General features: G+C 44.2%; 1 protein-coding gene across 1 annotated transcript in view; it reads right to left on the bottom strand.

The window, feature by feature from the left end:
• LOC133114194 (ankyrin repeat and fibronectin type-III domain-containing protein 1-like) overlaps nucleotides 1–23,419 on the bottom strand; it is a 140,439-nt gene that overhangs the window by 58,831 nt on the left and 58,189 nt on the right. The window contains exon 2 of the mRNA XM_061223362.1: nucleotides 2,284–2,324. The gene's annotated coding sequence lies outside the window, so the exon portion shown is untranslated. The remainder of the gene's footprint in view (nucleotides 1–2,283; nucleotides 2,325–23,419) is intronic.

Below are 23,419 nucleotides of genomic sequence, written 5' to 3'. Positions count from 1 at the left end.
AAAAATGTCTTGAAACCACAGCAACAGAGTCACAACTCATGCTGCAGTTCAAACCTCTCGAGTGCCTTACGAGAAACCACCCTTGTGACTCTCCTCAGTTCAGTTCAGTTCTATGGTTCTACAGACAAAGCCCTGCAAGGTCGCGGAAAACCGTTCACACACACTGCATTGCGGTTTGAGCTGTGAGCCAGGCCAAGCGAGCCAATGGCAAATCACTCACACCGCAATGCCGTTGGCTGCCGACACACACAGACCAGATCTGGGGCCCTCTGTTTAACTAGGGAAAGAGAGACACCGTCTCTCTCCGCCAAAAATTCCCAGTGCTAACTGATGTATCTGACAGTAGAATTAAAAGTGGATTGATGTTTGGACGTATGCATTCAGGTGACATATAAATGAGTCAGCAGCGACTGATTTAATTTCAATAAAAGTACCTGTGCGTGCGCCATTAACACAGCTTGCTGGCTGTTCACTCAACACGCCTCAGCAATTAAATTAAAGCCAATATAATTTCTAAAATGGCGTTTGACCCAGCTGCATGTTCTCCAGAAAGCCTCTGTCGGGGAGACTCACGTGACCAAGCACGCCAGGCACTTTGGAAATGACAGGGCCTGGAGCTGTCTAGAAGGAACAATTTCAATAATGACTCATGAAACAAAACGATGACAGCTTTGAGCCACCGCCACAAATAAATTAGACTTAATTCCAGTACTTAGAACCAATTAATAATAATAAGAAATATTGACATCCTGGTGACAGATGACATGAGCACAGGAAACACTAATAATCTGAGTGAGGTTCCATTTGTAGTTCCATTTTGTAGTCACTGAAAATACTCGTGTGAAAAAAAGATAACCCCCCCCCACACACACACTGTTGTTGTTGTTGAAATAAGCAAAATGATTCAGCATGTAATGGACAAATAAGCTATTTGAATTTGAGGAGAAAGTGAATTAGCCAGGCTGAATCTCTTCTACAATTCTTAAAAGTTCCTTAATGACTTAGTTTATGTACGTACAAAACAAATCAGCAAGATTAGTTATTCCCCCCCCCCCCCCTTGTATAAATCAGATGCTCAGACAAGCTCCTCTCAGCTGGCCTCTCACCACATCGCAATGAACGTTCATTTTTGTGCAAATTTTTCCAAGAAGTGTGAAATAGGTCGAGACGCTGCGTCGCCAGAAAAATAGGCAGTAAGACGGACATGAAACCGGAGCGAACCCAAAAGTTTCACTCCTTTCGCACCTCATTTGGCACCTTCGACGCCTGTTCAACAGTCACACCAGCTACTTAAACCAACACAATTCCAGCGCAACAGTCGATTCTCAGTTTGTTTATATTTACTTATATTTACTAAGTTAATATCGTGTACAGTCATTCTGATGTATTCGATGGTACAACTTGAATATCTTTTTCAACAGCGGAAGCACCCAGTAAGCTTCCGGTGAGAGTGAAGTGATCAGATGGTTACATCCTTTTAAATATCCAGTACTTTGACTTGCCATGACACACGATTCAAAGACTTTTGGATTTGACATGTTATTGTTATTGTACAGTTAGTACCTTTCAATTTAGCACACATCCGCGTGCGGTAAACAATGACCTCAGTTCTGATGGTCCCACATGACTGGCACTTAGCCCTTGTGTAGTCTGAACATTCTGTATATTCTGTATACTCTGTATACTATAAAAATGACCCGCCTTCACTAAACCCCTAAAATAAAGCAGCTTAATTGAATCTTTATGAATTTAATTCAATTTTGCCTGAAGCAACATGCAACTTTGTCATCAAATTTCAAGTTGAAAAAAGATCATTTTGTGGGTTTGCTCTGCTGTTAAATATTTTTGACCCTTAAGACAACACAAGGGTTAACTAATATGGGAGCAGTCCCGCAGACACGGATTAAGCCTAGTCCCAGACTAAATTCACTCTAGACTGGCCCGGTCTTCTTGTGCAAAAGACTAAAGAAATGACTGTGAGTGGTAAATGGTTGGCATTTATATAGCGCCTTTATCCAAAGCATTGTACAATTGATGCTTCTCATTCACCCATTCACCACACACACTCTAACAACAACGGCGATTGGTTGCCACGCAAGGCACCGACCAGCTCATCAGGAGCAAACGGGGGTTAGGTGTCTTGCTCAGGGACACTTCGACACAGCCCAGGCAGGGGATCAAACCGGCAACCCTCCGACTGCCAGACGACTGCTCTTACTGCCTGAGCCATGTCGCCCCCGGTGGATTTGGTCCCCACAAAAATGTGTGTATTTTTCCACTTACTTCTTCTGTTGAGCTTCTTTTCTCTCTGCTGACCCAAGGCTCTGCAAAATACAAACACAGGCAAGGCATTACCCCTACAGTCACCTGGTATTCTGACAACCAATCAGGATCAGAGCGCCTGGTCAATCTAAACCCAGTCCGCTTTGTGCGTTGTTGCGCTTTTATTGCCATAGTTCTGCGGCGCATTAGTTGGCAAGGTTACACTGCACATAGAGCGCCTCTGACCCAGCACTCTGCCTGAGAGGTCATTCACTGCCCATTCCAGTGTATCCAGAATGAACAGAGATACAGCTTCACGTGTCGTCCAAGAGGATAGGTAGCTGGAAGTTGGCCTCGATGTCTTTATTGTTCATATTTTTATCAGGGCCGATCCAGCACTGTGCAGCTCTAACTTCTTTTAAATAGTTTTTTCCTGAAGGTTTTCAGGTTTTCCTGAAGCCCATCAGCTTCTAAAAATGTATCTAAAGTATCTTTACTGCAGGGTTGTAGCTTAATTTTTTTGTTACAGTGCGTTATTTATGAGGAGGGTAGGAAGCCATTTGGAGTCGCACACACTGGGGGGCCACGCGCAACATTAATTTCCTTCCCCAGTCACTCTCTCAGAATTACACTTCAGGGCCCCGTTCCACAAATCAGGAGTATTGAGTAAGCCAGATAAACTGACTAACCTCCCACCCCAACCAAATCTGGAACATGGAGTGAAGTAAAAAGCCATTCCAGGCTTTACTCTTGGAAGTTATACAGCTAACTCAGTACTCCTGCCTGGGGTGATATAACAAAACAAAATGGTGTTCAGATCAAGAGTAAATATGCCAGGCGCATATGTACTTGCCCACCACCTGCTTAGATTACTTCCTGCGCTAGATACCTGTTCCCGGTCATGCCTTACGTGCTCTGGATGAGCAGTGCTCAATATAGAAGTAGAAGTAGAAATACTTTATTGAACCCCATCCTCCGAATTTGTCAATTTGACCCATCCAAGTTGCTTAGCAGCAATAGGCAGCCACCATCTGGCTCCCGGGGAGCAACATGGGGTTAAGCTGTGTGGATCTTATTGTGGCTACACCAGGGCTTGAAGCACCAGCACATGTACCTAAGCCCCTACAGGTTAGATACCCAGTCATGCCTAATGTGCTCTGGGTGATGAGGGCTCAAAATGCACATGCTTATTTCTGTGGAGGAAAAGCCACATACTGTAGCCAATCTATTAACAGCAGCCTTCCTGATGTAGCCTGCTGCTTCACAGATCCAGGTCAGACGGTCCACTCGTCTTTGAAAAATTCACGCTTTAGCAGCCCTTGAGATCTGACCGACCGCGGAGGACTCAAAGCGGCGAGGTGCTCTCACCCCGCTGAAGTCAGGCACCTGCTGCTTGACTTTTACCCCCTGCCAGATCCTCCATCTCGACAGCAGCTTCTCCAACACTCAGCACGACTAGTTCCACACGCCGACTGGCAGAGAAAGCCATTGTGTGAAAGTGAGGAGCTACAACAAGAGGCTCCCAACAAATTACTGAGCGCGTCCTTTCTTTCCGGAATGTGTAACATACAAATGATCAACCTATCTATCCCCATCTGACACGTCTGTAATTGAAAGTGCAAATACATTTTTTTTGTCAGAATTCTCCTTTCCTTGCTTCCTTTCGTTGCCTCCTCTAATGGGTGGAGCTAGGATTGATGAAAGGAGTCAAGGAAAGGAAATGAGGAGGTGAAGATAAGCAAATGGAAAGAGCCCAAAATCTCGGCCCAGTCACGTGACACTTCTTGGACCACTGGCCCTTGGGATATAGCCCATGACAGTGTCATTCGCTGTTATCTCTGAGTGAGAGATTTATAAGCGCATTGTCTTATACTTACATGATATTTAATTGCACATCACCAAACTAGAGATGGTGTGATGGTTTTGACAGGTTATTGCTTGTGTCAGGTAATTGGATGAAATACATGAGCCCCAGATCAACTCTCTGCCATACCCAACAGGAGCCCTCAGGCAAACAAAACATACAAAAGCAGACTACCCTGCTGTAAAATCCGGCTATGCCAGCTGGACCAGCTTGAGAATTGAGCAGGTATTAAGCTGGTCTAGCTGAATATGAGCTGGTCAACCAGCATAGCCAAGCTGGTCATGAAGTTAGTCTAGCCAGGCATGAGCTGGTCAATCAACATTGCCAAGCTGGTCATAATGCTGGTCTAGCTAGGTATGAGCTGGTCAACCAGCTAGCTTGTAGCTGGCCAGCCAGTCTTGTACTGGTCAAACAATGTTGAGCTGGGAGCCAGTCTGAACTGGTCAACCTGCTACCAGCTGTTACAAAACCTAGCTTGAGCTGTTGTTTTCAGCAGGGAAAAAATGAGCGGTCATTGGTCCTGCCACCTGGTTTGTTAGTATTTGTCATGGTGCCTAATGCGTGGTTCGAATGGAAATCGGAATAAGACTACACAGCGAGAGGGGTAAACAGGTTCAGAGAAGAGCAATCATCTGTTGGCTGCTATCGAGTGACAGCGGTATCAATCACACAGGATTGAACAGCCCTACTGTGCCCAGCAGAATAATAGATTGTCTACCTGCAATTTGTAGAGCTTTTGTAAAGCTTGCATGGAAACCGAATGTATATCCATTTTCCAAATCTAATTAAAATGTATCAACTGCATTTAGCAGGCTATAATAGCATGTGTGGGGGATATGTTAATCCAGTTACATGTGCCCAGATAAAACCACTGAAAACACACTGACACACACACACACACACACACACACGTGCACACACACACAGACTCACATACACGCTCAGGCACATTCGCACACACAGACACACACTCACGTGTGCATAGACACATACAGTATGAAACACACACACACACACACACACCTCCTTAACACATACCGTGAGGGTCCCTGTGCTCCACTCTCAGAGACACACACCTGCTGACCGGCGCTCGGCTCCCCGCGAGACAATCCCAGAATCCGCTCTCCTCTCTGCCTCCGACAATTTTCCCGCCATCGCCGTGAAAGGCTCGACGTCTCCCGTGATCTTCAACAATTATCTCTACGTCCCGATCCCGCTCTCTCCTTTCCCCTCTTTACTCTCGGCAAACTAGCGGTCACAGCCAGCCTCTGAGCACGCTCAGACGGAGCCCGTCTTTGCCGAGTTGTACTTTAGTTGTGGTTGCCAGGCAATAAACTCCTAACGCTACAAATTGGAAGGGGAAGATGGGGGTGGGGGGCAGAAGGAGGGTGCAGAATGCTAATTACTGTCACTCTTTTCCGTTGATTGTGTGCCGTGAGGTAGCGTAGAGAGGGATGTGTGTGTGTGTGTGTGCGTTGGGGGGGGGTGTATACAGGTGAACAGCAAGCCGATTAAAAAAAACTCGCGATTAACTCCTACACAAAATGATGTCACCAACAAAGGAGAAAAAAAAACAAGATAATTACACTGCTGACACCATCATGGCTGCGTTTCTGAACACTTGAAAATGAATCAATTTACGCATTATTAACGTCTCATTGACTACGAAGCATAAGAACCATTATTTTCATAAAGAAGCCAAACTGTGTCTGTCACTGTATTTTATATCCATCTACCTGTCAGTCCGACCATCACAATGCACACCGAAATAGGGCACCCTAGTGTAGATAATGACTGGAGAAAAGTTAGTTTAAATGCAGTGTTTTTCACTTTATTTGTGAAAAACACAAGCCGGATTGGGACACACCAACTTCACCCACTCAACGAAATTACACCCTGTTTGTCATTAGATGCTACCTCCAGCTTTCTTACTGACTTTTCCCCCTATTTCCACACCTTTCTGTGCAGTCTAAAATAAGGTTGACCTTAATTTTGATTACATGTGTCCAAACACTGAAGACAAGCTTAAACATAAGAGCGAGAAAATTTCTGCAGAGGAACTCAGAGTGGGATAGAGTGTGAAACAGGAATTGAACAACGTTGCCCGTGATTGGTGGATACCTTTTGGCTGCACTTCCTGATAATGCCCACCAATCACCATCAGTGGAACAGTGACAAACGCTGACATTAATCCCTCAGCATATTGAACCATCAGCATACTGGCAGCCAAGAGGTGACCACTTTGCCCAGGCTAGTTAGATCCGTAGCCAGTCCATTTTTCTTTTCCTTTTATACTTCTATGTACATGTATATTTTGTGTGTTTTCCAGTCAGTTTGTGTGACATAGGAATGATCAACCTATGATTCCACCTCTACCCATCTGACACGTCTGTAATTGACGTGGCTTCAAACCGACGATTGAAAGTACGTTCGATTTCCAGAATTCTCCTTTCCTTGCTTCCTTTGCTTGCTTCCTTTCCTTGCCTCCTCAGGGTGGAGCTAGGGTCCCTTAAGTATCACCCCTTTTCTTAACACAAGCTGGAAAGTGACATGACCCAAAATAAAATGCCTACTATTCTTGAATCCTTTTGACTACAGGCATAATCCATCAATATATCACAGGGCCAGTCCCTACTAGGCCTTTGTAATCACTTCACATGCTCTTTACTTCTTACTTTTCTGTGAGTGATTTTGATCTTTATGTGTGTGAGATATGTGTGTATATGTGTGTATGTATATAAGCTACTGGATGCCTAAAATTTCCCTCGGGATGAATAAAGTATCTATCTATCTATCTATCTATCTAATCCTGGTGTCTTCTGAAAGGTAACCCTTTGGGGTTTATTTTCCTAATTGCTGTACATATTACTAAATCTAAGTCACAGAAGCTGAAACACAGTGGAAAGTAGAACATTTTTTTCTCACTGAAAAGGTTGTCTATTTTTGAGTGGATGCAGATTATTGTGGCGGTGCCTGGCGCACTAAGAAACACAGCGGAGTCACAGCCAAACCACTGGACAAACCCACTTTCAAATTTGATGACAATATCAACAGAAAGTTGATATTGTAGCATTCTGCATTGCTTTTTTCTAAGCTATGTCTAGGAAATTTTCCAAAAAGGACATTTGGAGACTCCAAAAGGACACAGAAACTAAATGATGTTATGGGTCTTATGACATAAAACACTGTATTTTGCTTACTAAACTATACAACACATTTTATTCTGAAAAAAAGGGTTTGATTTCCCACGACTTGTCATCCTCCCCCCTAACTCTCCTTGTGCTATCCTCAGATAGCAACAGGTTGAGAAGATTTTAAAATAATAAATACAATAATCACAATAACATCGAATAAATACTAATACTAATATATCCATTGATTAACGTTTTTGTGAATTACCCAACCCCCATCAACATGTCAAACCCATTCCACAATTTCACATGCTATTTATTATTCAAAAGCAGGCTTGCTCCTTATTTATAAGCATACTGAGTAATAATACAATATTTTGAGGCTGTATTTAGATGATCACTGATATAAAATTGGGTCACGATGATGGAAATGCCCTTTATTGTGGAGCCAAAGGTGTCTTATTTATAATAATAATAATAATAATAATAATAATAAAAACACACATACAATACCGCAGGTCATAACAGCACAATCTCTCACACATACAATACCGCAGGTCATAACAGCACAATCTCTCACACATGCAATACCGCAGGTCATAACAGCACAATCTCTCACACATACAATACCGCAGGTCATAATAATCGCACACATGCACACTCAGTGACACATTTATTAGGTATTCATTGGACTTCCACTTCAGAGTTCAATGTGTTGTGTGTTCTTCTGCATATCACTGTTGCAGAATATTTGAGTTATTGTGGCCTTCCTGTCAGCTTGAGTCAGTCCGGCCCTTCTCCACTGATCTCTCTCATTAACAAAGCGTTTCTGCACACAAAACTGATACTCACTGGAAGTTTTTTTTGTTTTTCGCACCATTCTTCGCAAACTCTAGAGATTGTTGTGCAGGAAAACTCCAGGAGAGAATTAAAGCATTCTACGGTCAAAGCTACGTAAATCTGGGGTGTCTCGGTGGCGCAGCCTGCAGAGCACTGACTGCATGCTCGTTGTGAGCCGTGACGTCAACGGTTCGAATCCGACTGTCCGACTGTCTGACAAGTTGTCGCATGTCTTTCCCTCTCTCTTGCCCCCATTCTTTCTGTCTCTATATACTGTCCAATAAAGCAGAAAAAGGCCAAAAAAAAAAAAAAAAAGCGACTTAAATCACATTTCTTCCCCATTCTGATGTTTTCTCAGAATGTAACTGAACATACTGACCATGTCTGCATGTTATTACACATTGAGCCGCTGCCAGGGTGGCACGGATGGTGCAGTGGGTAGCACTGCTGCCTCACAGCAAGGAGGTCCTGGGTTTAAATCCCCGTCGGCCAGGGCCTCTCTGTGCGGAGTTTGCATGTTCTCCCCATGTCTGTGTGGGTTTCCTCCCACAGTCCAAAGACATGCAGGTTAGACTGATTGGAGAGTCTAAATTGCCCGTAGGTATGAGTGTGTGAGTGAATGGTGTGTGTGCCCTGCGATGGACTGGCGACCTGTCCAGGGTGTATTCCTGCCTTTTGCCCAATGTATGCTGGGATAGGCTCCAGCCCCCTGCGACCCTGTTCAGGATAAGCGGGTTAGGATAATGGATGGATGGACTTGCTGCCACATGATCGGCTAATTCATTATTTGCATTAAGGAGCTGGTGTACAGGTGTACCTAATAAATTGGTGCGTACAACACCAGAGTCCTGACCACAGAAGACCCTAAGACCAGCACCACTGCAGAATGCATCCTCATTATTTGCTGCTTTTATCGAAAACCTGTATGATCTGTTTATGGGCTGTGGATCTGGATTATATTTCTGCTGTCATTTTAACAGCCAAAAACCCCCCCAAAAAACACACAGTCTGCGGGAAGACGGCGCGATTCGGAAAAAGTGATGAGGAGAAAAAGAAATTAGCTGGAAAGAGTGGAAGGGAAGGATGCCAGGGGAACATAAATAATCCCCCAGCTTTTGGCCGAGCTGGAGGCTGGCTCTCCGCGCTCCTTTTGTATTTTACATTTTGCCGTTTGGACGAGCGCTGCAGGTGAAATGGGCAGAACACGATGATCGGCTGGGACCAGGCCTCTCTCTCGGGTGGTTATAAGGGGCAGCCTGTAGCGTAGTGGTTAGGGTAAATGACTGGGACATGCAAGGTCAGTGGTCTTAATCCCGGCGTAGCCACAATAAGATCCACACAGCCTTGGGCCCTTGAGCAAGGCCCTTAACCCTGCATTGCTCCAGGGGAGGATTGTCTCCTGCCTAGTCTAATCAATTGTACGTTGCTCTGGATAAGAGCGTCTGCCAAATGCCAATAATGTTATGCGTATTATTCCGATGTGCCGTGATGCGTCGCATCTACGCCACCTTTCTTCATCTTCCTGACTCTCCGCCAGGGAGACGGCACTGAGTTTGAGCGCTTCTGGACCAGTCCGTTTTCTGACCTTTCTTCGAGGTAAAGTTCCTCCTCCAGCTCCTTCTCGCAGGAAGTAAAGCACGTGTTATCCGGGCAAACTTTTATTTTGAAATGCCAGACTGGGTCCGGGCCCCAGAGAGGACTCCGTAGAGAGTGGATACGCATTCCCGAGGGACACCGTGGCAACATGCACACTTTACGTTTACGTAGATAATGTTTACATTCACATTATGACTGCCATTTAACAGACGCTCGTATCCACAGCGAATTTAGCATTTTCAGTATCCAACTACATATACACTGAAGTAAAAAGGAAAATACCCAACGTGTGACAAGCCAGATTTAAAAAAATCTAATTGGTGCTCTACAACCAAGACAAATAGACAAATGTGAGACTCCTTAATCCTTAAACTTCACAGGGACTAACCCCAAATAATAGATGGTGGAGCTCAGAGAAACTCATTTATATGGACAGAGGAGCAAAAACAAAAACTGATATTGTCACCCCTGTTCATTAAACAGAGCGTGTTTCTCTGAACTCTGTGTGCTCCACCGTCTCTTTTTTGGGTTAGTCCCAGTGAAGTTGTCCAGGGATGGAGTCTTATATACTGTACACTGAAGCAATTTAGGCTACATGCCTTGTTCAATGGTATAACAGCAGTCTCCCACCTGGGAATCGAACCTTCAACTTTTATATTACAAGCCCAGTCCATACCAGACCAGGGTCAAATTTGTACAGTTATTGTTTCAGATTCAAATACTTTTCTACACTTTACTGAGCTTGCCTGATGTATTTGTACCTCAAAAATATGAAACACTCAAAAAGTGCTAAAAGTGCAAACCCAGCCTCCTGCTCCTCTTGGTTGGCTCGGTTGTACCAGGCCAGATAAATCAAGCGCAGAAAAGTATCTGAATCCAAAACAATTCCGTATTTGTGACCCAGGTCTGTTGCATACGCATGATACTACACCGTACTGTCGCCTATTACATTTTGATTAATAATTACATTATTCCGATGGAACTCCTCCAGCTCCATACACTGGTCTCACCAGCACCTAAGGCAATAGCTCCACAGAGGCAAAGAACACAAAATGTCCTCACAATATTATTAGAATGTTTTGTTGATGTTACAACATTGCCAGAACACTGCAGCAACATTGTGAGAACGTTTAGTGTCAGCAGGGTGTGCACTCAGTATAGCAGCACCAGCCAAGCCCACCTGAAGTCAACTACACCACCATCATGGATCTGACATCTTGCAACAGTATCCTGAATGCAGCATGCATTTTCAGGGGACTCAACAATCAGTGTTTCATATTATTCATAATATATTCAATGTTACATTCAAGTACATTCAAGTCAAACTAGTGTTGCTGTTAAAATGAATTAATGATGGACAAATAATATTTGTCCAATATCGTTGTTAATGAGAGAGGTCAGTGGAGAAGGGCCGGACTGGCTCAAGCTGACAGGTAGGCCACAATAACTCAAATATTAACTGACTTTTTCATACCAATACGAATTGGCAATAAGGAATGTAATTCTTAACATGAATTAATGATATACAAATACATCAACAGTTGTACAGATTGTACAGATTAACTCCTCAATAGTAGTTTCAAGTACGTACATTAGCTCATGTCAATTCACGGAACCTTATTGTAAAGTGCGATCAAATAAATAATTGAAACTTCTTGGGATTGTCGCGGCTTTTATTTATTTTATTTATTCCGCTTCCCTAAGCGCTAGGCCACAGCCAGGGACCCGTTCCGCGATCATCCGGGCCTCAAGTGATTGCGATAATAGAACACCCACGGCTGACACAAGGAGGACGTTGACTCAGAGATGAGACGAAGGTAGAGTTTAACGAGGTCCGGTGAATCATGCCACGTATCTCATCTCCCGCTCCTCGCCCCGGGGGGCCCCGCTCCTCGCCCCGGGGGGCCCCGCTCCAGCCTCCGCCCCGGCCGATCGTCGCCTCCGAAGGACAGGCCGTCATCGGCGAGGGAGAGCTGTCGTCAGAGCGCTTCCCGAGACGGACTACAAACGGCCGGGGGGGGGAGGGGGAAGGACGGAGTCCACCTCTCCCCCGCTCCTTGCGCCCCCCCTCTCTGAATCGTAAGCGTAATGAGCAGCTCCAGCGATACAGCCGCGGAAAGGGCTTGGGTGACTCAACTTTCAATCAGCTTTCTTTTTTCTTTCGGTGATATTAGGAAGTATCGTTTCACACAGCGAGTGGTCACGGTGTGGAATAGCTTGCCAGTTCATATAGTGGAGGCAGAAACTCTGGGGGTTTTCAAGACCAGGTGTGATACAGCGCTCGATACTATTTCGTTTTTAGGCAAACTAAGCACTTAGGGGTAGGAAAAGGCAAGCATTGCTGGGCTGAATGGTCTGTTCTCGCTATGTTCTCGCTATGTTCTCGTTATGTTATGTTATGTTATGTCATGTTATGTTATGACTGCAAGCAGAATCACCATTTTTCAATGCTTTTCTCCCCTGTTATGCATACATTTGAATGCCCAATCATATTCGTATCTACAGTAATCATATTACTTTTTCGGCAATGTTCACAATCAAAAGGGGGAAAGAGAATGGAAAGAGAGGAAAGGAGAGAGAAGGATCAGGACAGAGATATAACTCTAACTCTGAGGAATGTCTCAAGTTCTCCTTTACTTTTGGATTAAAAATTAAAAATAAAAACTGGAAAATGATTTAATTGATAACTTTTCACCCACTTTGCAGTAACAACCAACCGTAGTGTGCAAAGATTTGGGCACCCCTGGTAAAAAAGCCTTTTACATTTAATATGTAGGCAGAACCTGACCTCTAAATGGTACACAACATTAATCATGATATATTTCTTCAAATTGTAAAGCAAGTTTAAAATTACTTTTTAATTTTTTTAGTTTCAAACTGATAAAAAAAGGAAAAAGTCCCTGTAAAAAAGTTGGGGAATCCAGTTAGTACTTTGTAACTCCTCCTCGGGCAACTATCACAGCTTGTAAATGCTTCCCGTAGCCAGCTAAGAGTCTTTCAATTCTCGCTTTTGGAATTTGTCCACATTCTTCCTGGCAGAACAGCTCAATATTCTTTTGGCCTCCTTGGATATACAGCATGTTTGAGATCTCTCCACAGATTTTTAATAATATTCTGGTGACTGTGGTGGCCATTCCAAAACTTTCATCTGTATTTCCTGGAGGTACTTCATCATTGATTTTGAGGTATGCTTTGGATCATTGTCTTGCTGGAATACCCAACCTCTCTTCAACTTCAATGTCTGGACTGACCTTCGAACATTAACTTTTGGATTTATTAATAATTGCAGGAATCCATTCTTCCTTCCAATCATACATGATATTTCTGTGCCCCCAGCTACCACACAACCCCAAAGCATAATGGATCCACCTCCACGCTTCACAGTTGGCAAGGTGTTATTCTTTAAAAAGGCTTCACCCTTTTTCTCCAAACTATACCTGCTTTGGTGGTGGCCAGAAAGTTCATTTTTAGTTCAAAGCACATTGTTCCAAAAGGCTTTAGTTTAAAGTATGTTGTATTTTTGTCCTGTGAACAGCTAGACTTGTGTCTGCTACTCCTTTTCCAGCTCTTTTGAAGTGATGTTTCTCATCAGGTCTCAGGCCATTCTATCTGAAATCTTTCTTGCTCATCCAGACCTTGCCTTGACTGTTCCATTTATCTTCTATTTTCTAATAATGTTTCTGACAGTGAAAATAGGCTGTTTGAAACATTGAGAGAGTTGTCCTTCTCCTTCTTGATGGAAATCAACCATCTTCATTCTGAAAAACTGTTTTGAGGAACCCATGGTTGTTAACACCAGACAGAAAAGCCACTGCAATTGCATACTTTAGAAAGCATGTTACTTCACAATAAGAAGTTGAGCCATATTCACCTGACTCATGACTCATTGAAGCCCTAACAAATGATTCTCTTTTTAAAAAGTAGCAAAAAATAATCCAAAAGGGTTCCCAAACTTTTGCACAGGGCCCTTTTCTTCTTTTTATCAGTAAAAAATGAAAATAAAAAGCAATCTTGCCTTAAAATATAGATTAATTGCAACAGACATTTAAACCAGAGGTGGCCAAATTTGGTAAATATTACTGATGATTACATAACCATGTTTCTCCGCAGTATTTCAAGTTTGTTAATTGTGAAACTGATATTGCCTTAAATTTCACCCAACTGCTAGTCTGATCACAAATGTTTTTTTAAATCTTTTTAATGGAGGTGTTGAGAGTATATGCTTGGTGCATGAAACCTGCCATTTTTATGTTGATAAAGTTTTGTTTAGACAGTTACATCATGGTAATTCTTACATCATCCTCGACTATGGAGCAAAATGTGACAAAGCTACAGTATACCGGTTCATGATGGAGAAACCGAAAGCCACTGAAGAACAGCAGCAAGTAGAACTGCTGTATTCACAGGGCAGACTGTGAGTTTAAAACAAGCTGGGAATGATCTCAAAAACTACATCTCCCAGGGGCCTCCAGGACAATAAACTGCTTCTAGCACTGTGACTAAATAACGGATCCATCATTGCGCCAAACATTAAAAGAATGTTTTTGGTTTACGTTGGTACAATTTCGCTTTCATTATGCCATTCCTTTGGAAACTCAAAAACTAGCTGACTAGGCAGAGGTGTATCAGTTGAAAAAAATGAAATCATCATTGCCGTTTAAAAATGTTTGTTATTGCTGGTGATAATTTTAAAAATAGGAGGACCCATCTGAGCATGCTCAGAGGCTTGCTGTGACTGCCAGTTAACTGAGAGTAAAGAGAGAAAAGGATAGAGAAGAATCAGGATATAGAGATAACTATGTGGAACATTCCTCAAGTTCCCCTTTACTTCCGGATTACTTGTTAATGAGGTCCATCGATGTAGATTTTTAATCCAGCTGTGGCCAACTTCATTATTGCAGAATAAAAATGACCTACGCTGTAAAGTCTCACAATTCAAACAGCTTGTGGAACTGGAATGATGTTGTTCGGAGGCAAAAAAGCTGGAGCTTTCTCGAGAAACAGAAATGAGAAATGTTGAAACATACTATGCAGCAAACATGCACTGAATGAATTATGCTGGTGAAGTGGAGAAAATATATTTAGATTAATTAAAGATTTTAGGCATAACGGAACAAATGTTTTCTGAAGGAACGTTATGCTGCCCAAATTAGCAAAGTTCTGAATTATTAATGTCACATTAAGGGTCATTGGTTCATTTCCTTTTAACAGTGTTCACCTCCAGTTCTTTTCCGTGGGTAACTAACAGAGCTCTGGCTCCATAAAGGGGCCACAAGTCGGGGGTCTGGAAGTAAACAAGTGGATGAGCCTCGTGCAGAAAGGACGTGTGAGAAACATAAACACTCAACTGGATGGGGCTGGAGGGCCTTTTAAGCCTCATTTACCACTGGAGCATGTCTGCTTCAGCTAAAAACAAGCCTCATTTACCCCTGGAGCATGTCCGCTTCAGCTAAAAACAAAACCCCATAGCACCATTACTGATTGTGAAGAGACAAACAACACAACGTCACCCTTTAATGCATCTCCGGGCTCGTGTTATTTTCCAGGCTTGCTTGGTTTAAGGCTTAGACACCATTACAGAATACAATAAAAAAAAACGAGAAGGAAAGGACAGAAAAGGATTTCTATTCTCTTAATGAGAAAAAAATCAAAAGAAACAGCGTACATGCGTGCCATACGGAGACATTATTACGGAGACATAATTTCTTGCGGGCAGACATTTTTTATTCTGTCTTTTTTTTATTTTCAGCGTAATGTCAGTCGCGGTTAATAGGCCTCTTAACGGCCTTGCAGTCTGAGGAGAATGGGGCGGTGATATACGACTAGAGCAGCCTGCGGCGGTATTTGTTTTAGCGTTCAGACCGACAGCGCCGAGACATTTACGGCTGCAGGGGGACCCGCCAGACAAACGGACAGAGACCGTGAGAACCAGGGCCGCCGGGAGAAAGGATCCGACCGACACCTCCTTACAAAAGCCGCACGTTCGCTCCGGGATCTTCACCGTGACGCAACACCTGCTGGTTCCCAGGCAGTGATGGAGCTTCTGTCTTTGAGACCGAAACTTCCAGAGCAATAACGCGCCGTAATGTACCGTATGTGACTCCACTCGGTAAAGGGGGTATCGTCGCACAGCTCTTAACTTTTGTAGCTTTGTAGTTACCTGAGGTGAAACTAGGCAATCAGAGGCACAAATTGCTGGGATTGACCAATCCGTTTCAGAAATAAGGCTTGATAAAGTATGTTTGTCTGACAGATGTGGTTTTGCGAAATCAGCCTTCAAAGTTTTGTGGGTGCTCATCAAAGATTCTCACCTAGAAGTGATCTAGGTGTAAGAATGGGCCCATAAGCCACTGCTGTGAACCGATTAGAAAGGACACAGAGATAGGACCGCGTGTATCTTATTCCGTGGCTCCCTGGTGTAATTACCTGTCCTGAAATCAGAGGTTATTAGAGAATTTCACTAGAAGCTAATACATAACAACCTGAAGCAGTGCACAATCACCCAGCAGAGCTCCTGTCATCTACTGAGAGCTGCTGATGTCAAAGGAGGGAGAGTTATGTGTGTGTGTGTGTGTCTGTGTGTGCGAGAATGTATTTGTGTATTGTGTGTGTATGTGTGCGTGTGTGTGTTTTTGTGAAAATGTATTTGTGTACTGTGTGTGAGAATGTATTTGCGTTTTGTGTGTGTGTGTGTGTGTGTGTGTGTGTATTAGAATGTATCTGTGTATTGTGTGTGTGTGAGAATTAATTTGTGTAGTGTATGTGTCTGTGTGTGTGTATGTGTGAGAATGTGTCACCCCAAAGTCACTAATGTGGCCTCTGCACTAGGGGTAGAAAAAGCAGTCTCCCAACCTCACCTCTCATCCTTCCTCCCTTTCTGTCCACTGCTCAACATGGCATCAACTGTGGAAGTTCACTGAACGGCAAATGAGAACCATGAGAACCTCTGAAATAATAGAAAGTCCACCATCAGCCCCACTGCATCGAACAGTCGCTGGCATTGATTTTGTAAAAAAAGGGCCGTCACATACATACATGCTCATGTGCAATGGCAGTCTCTTCACTTACTCTCATGAGCCTTTAGTCAGCCTATATAATGTTTTTTTCCCAGCCTTGTTGTTAATCAAGGCTGCAGATGCAGCTGCCTTTGATGTGGCTGTGTGCGGCCTCCTCTCCCCCGCCTGACAGACTGCCTTCTTACCACAGCTCATTAATACATCACTCAGCTTCAGAGCCCTGGCTAATGCTACAGCTTCAGATCAACACCAGAGCCCTGCTAATGCCTCAGCTTCATATCAACACCAGAGCCCTGCTAATGCCTGAGCTTCATATCAACACCAGAGCCCTGCTAATGCCTCAGCTTCAGATCAACACCAGAGCCCTGCTAATGCCTCAGCTTCATATCAACACCAGAGCCCTGCTAATGCCTCAGCTTCAGATCAACACCAGAGCCCTGCTAATGCCTCAGCTTCATATCAACACCAGAGCCCTGCTAATGCCTCAGCTTCATATCAACACCAGAGCCCTGCTAATGCCTCAGCTTCAGATCAACACCAGAGCCCTGCTAATGCAACAGCTTCATATCAACACCAGAGCCCTGCTAATGCCTCAGCTTCATATCAACACCAGAGCCCTGCTAATGCCTCAGCTTCATATCAACACCAGAGCCCTGCTAATGCCTCAGCTTCAGATCAACACCAGAGCCCTGCTAATGCAACAGCTTCATATCAACACCAGAGCCCTGCTAATGCTACAGCTTCATATCAACACCAGAGTCCTGCTAATGCAACAGCTTCATATCAACACCAGAGCCCTGCCAATGCAACAGCTTCAGTTGCGGTTCAGAGCCCTGGCTAAAGCAACAGCTTCAGAGACCTGTCGAATGCAACAGTTGCAGTTCTGGGTCAGAGCCCTGCCTAATACAACAGCTTCAGCAAAAGTATGCCACTTAAAATTATCACTAAGCACTGGTATTGATTCAGTGGTGAAAGAGAGACATGAGGTTGATTACATTATTTTTTATTTTGCAGAAAAAGCTGCATACCAAGGTCACAGAACAAACTACCGAACAGGTTACTTATTCTCCAGTACCATGATATGACGACCCTAAAAACGGCTAACAAAAAAGTACACAGCACACAGCAAAATCTGCTGACTCAAGGGCAACAGCCATCTCGCCCCCAAACTCTCACCCATCAACCAGGGTCAGTCACATGACATAATTGGACCAGTGAACAGTGGAGAAAAGAAACATTGGTAAAGCTCCATTCAGACATTTTCCATTGGACGCTTCCTCCATGATGAGATGACACAAACCTCAGTATTACCGCTGCTGCTGTGTGTTGCTGGGGGGAATGTGGAGGGTGGGAAGGAGGGTTGTGGTTTGTGTTGGGGGCAGGCTAGGAGGGAGGGGGAAGTCTGAGGTAGTGGGTGACTTCTTTTTGCTGGATATAATATCTAAAAACAGGATGTGGTGGAACGTTTCCCTGAAACGCAGATTCTATGTCTCCCAATGCTAGGCGAAAGGACTGTATGAGTCCTCTGGGTAGGTGGGGAAGGGGGGGGGGGGGGGGCAAGTCGCTGGCCTAACAGGAAAAGAGCCTCAGCCCCTCACCACTGTGCTAAATAGAGCAATTTCCAAATCTGCTCCTAATCCCCCCTCGCCCCCGCCCCCGCCCCTCTGCGGCCTGCTGGAGTCTGAGCCCTGAGGGACGCAATCTAACGCTCTTCTGACCGGCGTCCATCTTCTGGGGAATCCCACCATCCAGGGAGAAAAGACGTTTTGTTCATCCAGACATGAAAACACTGACAGTGACACCAAGGTACTAGAGTACTAGAGCAAGGAGTCTACTCACAGACCCAATGTTCTGTGTACGTACGGGAAGACTGCTTTCAACAACAGAGACTGTCAGGTCGCAGACATTAGGGGCGTCCGCTCAGGAGGTAAGAGCAGTCGTCTGGCAGTCGGAGGGCCACTGATTCGACCAGAGAAAGACACCTAGCCCCCAATTGCTCCTGAGCTGATAGGTGCCTTGCATGGCAGGTAGCCTTTCGCCGTTGGTGTGTGAGCGTGTGTGTGAATGAGAGGCATTAACTTGGTATAAAAGCGCAATACAAAAGCAGTCCATTTACCATTTACCAAAGAACAACAACACAAAGGGAATTGATTGGAGTGGGTGGAACAGATTCATAGCCTCTCCTGTTAAATGCCACATTGTGGGCCAACAGTGTTAAACTGAGCCACAGAAACCAGAGGCAGATCAATTACAAATGTAGGAAGCAATACAGTGAATCCAACCCTTAACCACTGCAGTATGTCTTCTGTAGCGGCCTGTAGCGTAGTGGTTAAGGTAAATGACTGGGACACGCAAGGTTGGTGGTTCTAATCCCTGTGTAGCCACAATAAGATCCGCACAGCCGTTGGGCCCTAGAGCAAGGCCCTTAACCCTGCATTGCTCCAGGGGAGGATTGTCTCCTGCTTAGTCTAATCAACTGTAAATTGCTCTGGATAAGAGCGTCTGCCAAATGGAAATAATGTAATGTAATGTCTGCGCACAGCTGTAGCAAAAAGCTTGGAAGGAGAACGAGGTCATTTGAACCATAAGTTCCTATTCTGCTTTCGCCTAGCCGTACGAAAGGTAGGGAAGTGACAAGTGCAAGCGTAGTGACGTACGTCTACCTTTCCTCTCTGAGAAAAGCCAGAGAATACGTTCAAGATAATCTTTTTTTTTTCTCTCCATTAAGGCTATATTTCACCCAAATAAAGATTCTGCTTCACACCTCACAATCTATGCTATCTATTGACTCGTACAAACCCAATAAGGACCAGATATTTCGGGCCAAAATTGTGCAATGTGACAGCTGCTACGGCCACAGACAATTGACGTCTAATGAACGGCCAATAGCAGCATCATAATTCAATACAGGATGTACTGTAAAGATACATGTAGCACTCTAACCACGATAAACATATTATTTTAACATTAATTAATTCTCTATTTCTCTATTTCTAGTGTCACATTCGATATTCAAATATCACTTGCATGTGGATAAAGTAGCCAGGCTAATTGAGCGCATCTCTTTTGCTGCCGCTCTCAAACCGCTTCGCATCCCCAATAAAAAGCACAGCTGTCAGTAACTGTAAGAAACCGTGTTTAGAATAACTTTTTCCAGGCAAAAACCGCCACGATTAGTCTTCAGTTTTATGCTTCACTGTCCTCAAATTCACAAATTCAGTGAGGAATACACACAGCAGACAAGTGTGTGAACAGACAAGTGTGTGAACAGGGCATGTCTAGTGCGTGAACAGGGCATGTGTAGTGTATGAACAGGGCATGGGTAGTGTGTGAACAGGACATGTGTAGTGTATGAACAGGGCATGGGTAGTGTGTGAACAGGGCATGTGTAGTGTATGAACAGGACATGGGTAGTGTATGAACAGGGCATGGGTAGTGTGTGAACAGGGCATGGGTAGTGTGTGAACAGGGCATGTGTAGTGTGTGAACAGGGCATGTGTAGTGTATGAACAGGGCATGGGTAGTGTGTGAACAGGGCATGTGCAGTGTGAGAACAGGGCATGGGTAGTGTGTGAACAGGGCATGTGCAGTGTGTCAACAGGGCATGTGCAGTGTGAGAACAGGGCATGTGCAGTGTGAGAACAGGGCATGGGTAGTGTGTGAACAGGGCATGTGTAGTGTGTCAACAGGGCATGTGCAGTGTGTGAACAGGGCATGTGCAGTGTGAGAACAGGGCATGGGTAGTGTGTGAACAGGGCATGTGCAGTGTGTGAACAGGGCATGTGTAGTGTGTGAACAGGGCATGTGTAGTGTGTCAACAGGGCATATGTAGTGTCTGAACAGGGCATGTGTGCTTGCAGAGTTAATACATGAAGTATCAATCATGTAACACACACAAGGATAGCCAAAAAAAAAAAAAAAATGCTGCTTTTAATGGTGGAAAGGTCTGCTGTTAACGTGTAACCTGGCTGTGGTAGAGCCCATCACACTTTGTAATAGTCAGAGAGCTAGGTTCACACAGGCCCTAGGGTTGCAGAGGCACATGGGGCGGGGGTTGGTTTGGGAGTGTGCAACACGCTCACTGTTCTGGGCGCCGGAGATGAATTCCGGAGCTCTTTGGACCACAGTTGTCTCCAGACTCCGTCTCCCGTTAGCACCGGTGCTGAGTGTTATGCAAGGTTTTGGCTGCCAAGCTAACCTCTTCCAGCGGTGAGGACGTGTGAAAGAGACAGCGGGGATGGGAACGTGCCAGTATTTCTGTGACGCGCGGCCGGAGCAGGGCCGACTCCTTCCTGTCTGAACCGCTACTCTTCTGAGGGTAGCGGAAGATTCCGGATCATTCCGGACGAGCCCCATTAGAGCGCAACTCCCATTGGTCCGGCTAAGCTAGGGGGAGCTGACAAGCCCAGGATGTATATGAGGGGGGAAAAAGGAAACGGGTAGAAACTGCAGAGTACAGCACCGGGATATAAGATTAATTTCCTCGTACATGTCCTTCCCATAAAGGAATAATTGACTCGGAGGGAATATTCAGGTTACCGAACGGTGTTGTATGTCTTTAACTCTGGAGATGATAGCCGAGGAGTCTAACTTTTCAGATGCGATTCTTGATTTCAAGAACAATTCCTCAGGGCAGCTGAGCAGAATCTGTGGCGTAGTGTAAAGGCTTGGTGGAGAATACATTGAGACCATAGAATTATATGACAAATATTTTTGACAAATCTGGCAGGTGGGGCTCGGTTTTGTGGGAAGGCGGCCGGGCAATCGCTGCTTCTGGTTAAATAGCCACACACCTGGACTGCATGATGAATTAGTCCAGGCTGTTAAATGTGCGTTCTTTCCCGCAGAAGGCGTCTGAGAGCGGGGAACCATGGACGGCCCAGTTGTAGCGGGAGAGAGACGGGGCTGAAAGCGACAGGGCGAAATCGACAAAGTGAAAGCAACAGCTCGGTTTTGTTTACCCTTGTTATTTCAGCTTGCTGTTTTGATCCTGATTCCGTGAGGGTGACAGCGAAGTCCTTTTTGTTTATTTATAAGTTCGCTCTTGCTCTCTCCCCCTTCCCCAATCCTGTGACAATAAAAATAAACGCCGGTGAAAACAGACCTCTCTGTGTCCATCTCTTCTATCTGCCCTGGGCTGTGTCACGGCATGTGACAATGAGTCATGAACATGTTGTTGGGTAATTCAGAAGGATATGAAGAATGGCCACGCATTTCTGTTTTGTTGTGTGAGGATGTGAAAGCTTTGAAGCTTAATATCTCAAAAATACTAAAAACATAGACGTTAAAACGATGAACCTAAGGTCACAAAATGCACACAGGACACAGGTACAACAACCGTACATAAACATTGTGTCTGCCACTTGGCAGAGGACAGGATATTTCACATTCTTTGCAGACCTGGATCAAATGTGTTATTGTTTTGGATTCAAATACTTTTCTTTGTTCGATGGATCTTACCTGGTGTAATTGAGCCAACCAGGAGTACAAGAAGGTGGGGTTTACACTTTTTGAGAGTACTTCAAAGGTTCCAATACACCAGACAAGCTCAGTAAAGAGAAGCAAACATAAGTATTTGAATCCAAAACAATTACGTGTTTGACACAGGGCTCATTCATTGCACGTATATTAATTGTTAGGCGAAATTCTCTCACCTTTTGCATAAATGTCACTCCTAAACCTTTTAAATATGTATATATAGGAGCAAAATATGCTTTGTTTAGATCAATTTCCATGTTTGTTTGATAAAATAAATAATTAAATGAGTACAGATCAGAACCAAATGTAAAATGTACAGACCATGACAATCGCACAGATTCATTGAAATAACGCTTTTAGGGGATTTTACGACTTCTGATGACTGGTACAATATGCTTGCCACGTTATTTGACTATTTCTGAAAACCTTTATTCAACGCAACAGGAAGCAATTCCCCCAAAACCTCGAATATGGAGGGGCAGCCAGACCAAGACATACAATCATTTCCCAAATGTGGACATAGTAACAAAGCCAAAGACCCCATATGCTCCTTAATTAAAAAGAGATTTTCGGGATGGTCATTATTTTTAAAAGCCTTTGGTTGCTGTAATTTTCCAGAACTGTTCATTAACAGTTGCATTCTACATTTTGGGGAACAGACCTTTAAAGGAAACAAAATTGTCCATGTGTGGATTCATCATTTTTTGTTTGAAAGAGACTCTTGCAGTGCATATTAAATGTTTGAACTGTCTCTCTGAAAACCAAACAAGCAGTGATGGACGCCCTTGCAATTTTATACATTGGGTCAGGTTTGGCACTATCCGCAGACATGCAAACACATGCTCTGCTGTTGTGCATTTCAATTAATTCAGATTGGAGATATTTTTTGCATTTTTAAAAATGTAACAGGCGTGGTAAACAGCATAAACGTTGTCTATGAAAAGAATAGATTCAGACAAAGAGCTACATGTCTGTAAAGAATCCCTGCTGATAAAAAAACAGCTCAAGCTAGATTTTGAGACAGCTGGTAGCTGGTTGAACAGTTCACAGATCAGCTCCATACTCAACATAGTTTGACCAGCTCAAGCTATGTTTTGAAACAACTGGTAGCCGGTAATTTCAAGCTGGTCATAGCTGGATTTTACACCGGGGGGCGTTCAAAGCAACCTGCTTTAAATATGTTGACCTCGGTATAAAGCGGCAAGCCCGCATCTTAGGAAGAGGTGGGAATG

The sequence above is a fragment of the Conger conger genome, chromosome 16 (genome assembly GCF_963514075.1).
Source record: "Conger conger chromosome 16, fConCon1.1, whole genome shotgun sequence".
Lineage (NCBI taxonomy): Eukaryota > Metazoa > Chordata > Actinopteri > Anguilliformes > Congridae > Conger > Conger conger.
Note: the sequence above shows the minus strand (reverse complement) of the source record. Positions and strands in the feature narration are given on the sequence as shown.